The sequence below is a fragment of the Paramormyrops kingsleyae genome, chromosome 2 (assembly GCF_048594095.1).
Source record: "Paramormyrops kingsleyae isolate MSU_618 chromosome 2, PKINGS_0.4, whole genome shotgun sequence".
Taxonomy (NCBI): domain Eukaryota; kingdom Metazoa; phylum Chordata; class Actinopteri; order Osteoglossiformes; family Mormyridae; genus Paramormyrops; species Paramormyrops kingsleyae.
In genome coordinates, this window is record NC_132798.1 from 42,822,370 (window position 1) to 42,830,065 (window position 7,696).

Here is a 7,696-nt window from a genome sequence, read left to right on the forward strand (position 1 = left end):
GACAGAGATGTAAACATGTAAGCAGCAGCAGAATAAAATAGAAATATGATTTCAGAATGTTTTACTTACTGTATGCAAATGTCATTTTCGAGAAATGTTTGGCTCGCATTATCACCAAATTGATGACAATATCACCATTTACTACAAAACTTTGAACTCAATAATTAACAAAATAATATATAAGAAATAAATTGAGAAACTAAATTTCCTGTTACAGACAATTTATCTTAAAATAGTTTGATGTTCAGAATGCTCCTCACTCCACTTCACGCAACTTTAAAACACGCAAGGACCATGTTAGGCCAAAAGCTGAACAATGTTTGTGGGCAACACTCTTGATTTCCCCAGGAGATCTAGACATAGCATATATGCTCACCTAAAGGATTATTAGGAACACCTGTTCAATTTCTCATTAATGCAATTATCTAATCAACCAATCACATGGCAGTTGCTTCAATGCATTTAGGGGTGTGGTCCTGGTCAAGACAATCTCCTGAACTCCAAACTGAATGTCAGAATGGGAAAGAAAGGTGATTTAAGCAATTTTGAGCGTGGCATAGTTGTTGGTGCCAGACGGGCCGGTCTGAGTATTTCACAATCTGCTCAGTTACTGGGATTTTCACGCACAACCATTTCTAGGGTTTACAAAGAATGGTGTGCAAAGGGAAAAACATCCAGTATGCGGCAGTCCCGTTGGGCGAAAATGCCTTGTTGATGCTAGAGGTCAGAGGAGAATGGTCCGACTGATTCAAGCTGATAGAAGAGCAACTTTGGCTGAAATAACCACTCGTTACAACCGAGGTATGCAGCAAAGCATTTGTGAAGCCACAACACGCACAACCTTGAGGCGGATGGGCTACAACAGCAGAAGACCCCACCGGGTACCACTCATCTCCACTACAAATAGGAAAAAGAGGCTACAATTTGCACGAGCTCACCAAAATTGGACAGTTGAAGACTGGAAAAATGTTGCCTGGTCTGATGAGTCTCGATTTCTGTTGAGACATTCAAATGGTAGAGTCAGAATTTGGCGTAAACAGAATGAGAACATGGATCCATCATGCCTTGTTACCACTGTGCAGGCTGCTGGTGGTGGTGTAATGGTGTGGGGGATGTTTTCTTGGCACACTTTAGGCCCCTTAGTGCCAATTGGGCATCGTTTAAATGCCACGGCCTACCTGAGCATTGTTTCTGACCATGTCCATCCCTTTATGACCACCATGTACCCATCCTCTGATGGCTACTTCCAGCAGGATAATGCACCATGTCACAAAGCTCGAATCATTTCAAATTGATTTCTTGAACATGACAGTGAGTTCACTGTACTACAATGGCCCCAACAGTCACCAGATCTCAACCCAATAGAGCATCTTCGGGATGTGTTGGAACGGGAGCTTCGTGCCCTGGATGTGCATCCCACAAATCTCCATCAACTGCAAGATGCTATCCTATCAATATGGGCCAACATTTCTAAAGAATGCTTTCAGCACCTTGTTGAATCAATGCCACGTAGAATTAAGGCAGTTCTGAAGGCGAAAGGGGGTCAAACACCATATTAGTATGGTGTTCCTAATAATCCTTTAGGTGAGTGTATGTGTGTATGTGCACAATGAATGAATGGAATAAGCTGCTACAGTTACATTGAACCATGTGCTTGTGCTCATGTGCACAAGCACACACACACACACACACACACACACGCCGATGGGCTTTAAAGTTTAACTTTAGGTTTGTGAAAGCAGACATAATTATTTCTGTCAGGACCTCGATGTGTATCCAAGCCCCAAAAACACACTAACTCAGGCGTTCACGCAACTTATCGCGAAAAACCAGACAGAAATAGACTTGAAAATTTTAAAGAAAAGACATTAGCGGTTTTTGTTAATGTTTAAAGGTATAAAAAAAAACCTTTGCTGCCTTTCTTAAATGGCTAGAAAACATTGCCTCAACACTATTAAACACGGAATCCGCTGTTTGTAAACGGTCCGCATTTTACCCTCACCGCTAAAATAGTTGTGCTTGTTTCACACTTTCTCTTGTTTCGCTTGGGTATGCCTCTACTTAAATATTGTGTCTCTAGTTAAAAGTTTGGGACCTGTGTCTCATTCACATAGGCTTTCACATATGCAAATTGCCACCCCTCTTCTGGGCTAATGCCGTACGCTCATTTTGACAACGAATTACCAGCGTTATTCGTTGATTTTTTTTGTCTAAAATGTTTATTATTCACATTGGTAGAAAAGTGCTTCAATACTTTAAAAAAAAGGTCATGGTTTATTTGAAATAACTGGGCACTCCGTTTGTTGCTGCCATATTTTGAAATGGGTTGTCTAAGGAATCCTTATTCTTTGTTTGATGCCCCGGTTTCGGGTAAACATCCGCGACGGTTTATGACTACACCACATGGCCAAAGTGGCCTGCGAACGGACGATCACCCTGATAACAAAATACAACTAAATACATCTTTGTCAGGATGTGGGGGGGGGGAGAGGTCTATGACATTCGGGCTAAATGGGGGCAATAGCTTGGGGAGCCAGCCTATCTCAAAGCCTGTGGCCTGTTTGATTCTACCCCATGTTTCCTCCGTGTATGTCCGCTGTGATATGCTTAACAGACACGTTTGATGGCATTATTCTAACATAGCATGTTGCTAAATACCGCTCACTAGTTCCTACAGCTATTAAATGTATTTAAATGAAATCGGGGCATCTTGTTTAGAATAAAACTAAGAAAATACAGGAGATCGATCTTTCGCGTGTGTTGCTGCCGCCGCCATTTTGAAAGGCGCGTCTGCGTCACTGCGCATGCGCAAGCTTCGCATCCCATAAGGCAGTTATTTCGCCCGCATTGTTCAAACGGGTGGCACGCGCCTGGCCCTGCTCCTTGGATAATGGCAGCCTAGATCACGCTAGCTTTGTGCTACGCTGACGGGACCCAGAGCCGCTATGGATGGATCTTCGCCTTTGGTGAAGTGTTTTTTTTTCTCTTTGACATTGAAATAAAACTGTTAAACTGATTACGGCTTTTTCTCATTTTTAAAAACTTGGGCTAAAGTAGTTGTGCTTGTTTCACACTTTCTCTTGTTTCGCTTGGGTATGCCTCTACTTAAATATTGTGTCTCTAGTTAAAAGTTTTGGACCTGTGTCTCATTCACATAGGCTTTCACATATGCAAATTGCCACCCCTCTTCTGGGCTAATGCCGTACGCTCATTTTGACAACGAATTACCAGCGTTATTCGTTGATTTTTTTTTGTCTAAAATGTTTATTATTCACATTGGTAGAAAAGTGCTTCAATACTTTAAAAAAAAGGTCATGGTTTATTTGAAATAACTGGGCACTCCGTTTGTTGCTGCCATATTTTGAAATGGGTTGTCTAAGGAATCCTTATTCTTTGTTTGATGCCCCGGTTTCGGGTAAACATCCGCGACGGTTTATGACTACACCACATGGCCAAAGTGGCCTGCGAACGGACGATCACCCTGATAACAAAATACAACTAAATACATCTTTGTCAGGATGTGGGGGGGGGGAGAGGTCTATGACATTCGGGCTAAATGGGGGCAATAGCTTGGGGAGCCAGCCTATCTCAAAGCCTGTGGCCTGTTTGATTCTACCCCATGTTTCCTCCGTGTATGTCCGCTGTGATATGCTTAACAGACACGTTTGATGGCATTATTCTAACATAGCATGTTGCTAAATACCGCTCACTAGTTCCTACAGCTATTAAATGTATTTAAATGAAATCGGGGCATCTTGTTTAGAATAAAACTAAGAAAATACAGGAGATCGATCTTTCGCGTGTGTTGCTGCCGCCGCCATTTTGAAAGGCGCGTCTGCGTCACTGCGCATGCGCAAGCTTCGCATCCCATAAGGCAGTTATTTCGCCCGCATTGTTCAAACGGGTGGCACGCGCCTGGCCCTGCTCCTTGGATAATGGCAGCCTAGATCACGCTAGCTTTGTGCTACGCTGACGGGACCCAGAGCCGCTATGGATGGATCTTCGCCTTTGGTGAAGTGTTTTTTTTTCTCTTTGACATTGAAATAAAACTGTTAAACTGATTACGGCTTTTTCTCATTTTTAAAAACTTGGGCTAAAGTAGTTGTGCTTGTTTCACACTTTCTCTTGTTTCGCTTGGGTATGCCTCTACTTAAATATTGTGTCTCTAGTTAAAAGTTTTGGACCTGTGTCTCATTCACATAGGCTTTCACATATGCAAATTGCCACCCCTCTTCTGGGCTAATGCCGTACGCTCATTTTGACAACGAATTACCAGCGTTATTCGTTGATTTTTTTTGTCTAAAATGTTTATTATTCACATTGGTAGAAAAGTGCTTCAATACTTTAAAAAAAAGGTCATGGTTTATTTGAAATAACTGGGCACTCCGTTTGTTGCTGCCATATTTTGAAATGGGTTGTCTAAGGAATCCTTATTCTTTGTTTGATGCCCCGGTTTCGGGTAAACATCCGCGACGGTTTATGACTACACCACATGGCCAAAGTGGCCTGCGAACGGACGATCACCCTGATAACAAAATACAACTAAATACATCTTTGTCAGGATGTGGGGGGGGGGAGAGGTCTATGACATTCGGGCTAAATGGGGGCAATAGCTTGGGGAGCCAGCCTATCTCAAAGCCTGTGGCCTGTTTGATTCTACCCCATGTTTCCTCCGTGTATGTCCGCTGTGATATGCTTAACAGACACGTTTGATGGCATTATTCTAACATAGCATGTTGCTAAATACCGCTCACTAGTTCCTACAGCTATTAAATGTATTTAAATGAAATCGGGGCATCTTGTTTAGAATAAAACTAAGAAAATACAGGAGATCGATCTTTCGCGTGTGTTGCTGCCGCCGCCATTTTGAAAGGCGCGTCTGCGTCACTGCGCATGCGCATGCTTCGCATCCCATAAGGCAGTTATTTCGCCCGCATTGTTCAAACGGGTGGCACGCGCCTGGCCCTGCTCCTTGGATAATGGCAGCCTAGATCACGCTAGCTTTGTGCTACGCTGACGGGACCCAGAGCCGCTATGGATGGATCTTCGCCTTTGGTGAAGTGTTTTTTTTTCTCTTTGACATTGAAATAAAACTGTTAAACTGATTACGGCTTTTTCTCATTTTTAAAAACTTGGGCTAAAGTAGTTGTGCTTGTTTCACACTTTCTCTTGTTTCGCTTGGGTATGCCTCTACTTAAATATTGTGTCTCTAGTTAAAAGTTTTGGACCTGTGTCTCATTCACATAGGCTTTCACATATGCAAATTGCCACCCCTCTTCTGGGCTAATGCCGTACGCTCATTTTGACAACGAATTACCAGCGTTATTCGTTGATTTTTTTTGTCTAAAATGTTTATTATTCACATTGGTAGAAAAGTGCTTCAATACTTTAAAAAAAAGGTCATGGTTTATTTGAAATAACTGGGCACTCCGTTTGTTGCTGCCATATTTTGAAATGGGTTGTCTAAGGAATCCTTATTCTTTGTTTGATGCCCCGGTTTCGGGTAAACATCCGCGACGGTTTATGACTACACCACATGGCCAAAGTGGCCTGCGAACGGACGATCACCCTGATAACAAAATACAACTAAATACATCTTTGTCAGGATGTGGGGGGGGGGAGAGGTCTATGACATTCAGGCTAAATGGGGGCAATAGCTTGGGGAGCCAGCCTATCTCAAAGCCTGTGGCCTGTTTGATTCTACCCCATGTTTCCTCCGTGTATGTCCGCTGTGATATGCTTAACAGACACGTTTGATGGCATTATTCTAACATAGCATGTTGCTAAATACCGCTCACTAGTTCCTACAGCTATTAAATGTATTTAAATGAAATCGGGGCATCTTGTTTAGAATAAAACTAAGAAAATACAGGAGATCGATCTTTCGCGTGTGTTGCTGCCGCCGCCATTTTGAAAGGCGCGTCTGCGTCACTGCGCATGCGCAAGCTTCGCATCCCATAAGGCAGTTATTTCGCCCGCATTGTTCAAACGGGTGGCACGCGCCTGGCCCTGCTCCTTGGATAATGGCAGCCTAGATCACGCTAGCTTTGTGCTACGCTGACGGGACCCAGAGCCGCTATGGATGGATCTTCGCCTTTGGTGAAGTGTTTTTTTTTCTCTTTGACATTGAAATAAAACTGTTAAACTGATTACGGCTTTTTCTCATTTTTAAAAACTTGGGCTAAAGTAGTTGTGCTTGTTTCACACTTTCTCTTGTTTCGCTTGGGTATGCCTCTACTTAAATATTGTGTCTCTAGTTAAAAGTTTTGGACCTGTGTCTCATTCACATAGGCTTTCACATATGCAAATTGCCACCCCTCTTCTGGGCTAATGCCGTACGCTCATTTTGACAACGAATTACCAGCGTTATTCGTTGATTTTTTTTGTCTAAAATGTTTATTATTCACATTGGTAGAAAAGTGCTTCAATACTTTAAAAAAAAGGTCATGGTTTATTTGAAATAACTGGGCACTCCGTTTGTTGCTGCCATATTTTGAAATGGGTTGTCTAAGGAATCCTTATTCTTTGTTTGATGCCCCGGTTTCGGGTAAACATCCGCGACGGTTTATGACTACACCACATGGCCAAAGTGGCCTGCGAACGGACGATCACCCTGATAACAAAATACAACTAAATACATCTTTGTCAGGATGTGGGGGGGGGGAGAGGTCTATGACATTCGGGCTAAATGGGGGCAATAGCTTGGGGAGCCAGCCTATCTCAAAGCCTGTGGCCTGTTTGATTCTACCCCATGTTTCCTCCGTGTATGTCCGCTGTGATATGCTTAACAGACACGTTTGATGGCATTATTCTAACATAGCATGTTGCTAAATACCGCTCACTAGTTCCTACAGCTATTAAATGTATTTAAATGAAATCGGGGCATCTTGTTTAGAATAAAACTAAGAAAATACAGGAGATCGATCTTTCGCGTGTGTTGCTGCCGCCGCCATTTTGAAAGGCGCGTCTGCGTCACTGCGCATGCGCAAGCTTCGCATCCCATAAGGCAGTTATTTCGCCCGCATTGTTCAAACGGGTGGCATGCGCCTGGCCCTGCTCCTTGGATAATGGCAGCCTAGATCACGCTAGCTTTGTGCTACGCTGACGGGACCCAGAGCCGCTATGGATGGATCTTCGCCTTTGGTGAAGTGTTTTTTTTTCTCTTTGACATTGAAATAAAACTGTTAAACTGATTACGGCTTTTTCTCATTTTTAAAAACTTGGGCTAAAGTAGTTGTGCTTGTTTCACACTTTCTCTTGTTTCGCTTGGGTATGCCTCTACTTAAATATTGTGTCTCTAGTTAAAATTTCCGGACTTGAAATGCCCTTAGATTCAGAACATGAGAAGGGTAACACATTGAATAGACTAAAATGAAATTGGGTATGCCTCTACTTAAATATTGTGTCTCTAGTTAAAATTTCCGGACTTGAAATGCCCTTAGATTCAGAACATGAGAAGGGTAACACATTGAATAGACTAAAATGAAATTTGAATAAATAAATCATGTATATATGTTTTGTTTTAGGGCGTAACACTAGAAAACGCAGACGGTACGTTTTGCTGCTAGGTTGTTTCTCTTTTGTTTCAGGGACCGCAGGTCTGGGCCTTATGTCCTAAAAATTATATGACAATATTGCAAAATATTTATCACAAATGCATATGTAGAAAACAGACTACGACAGGTGCTTTTGAGTT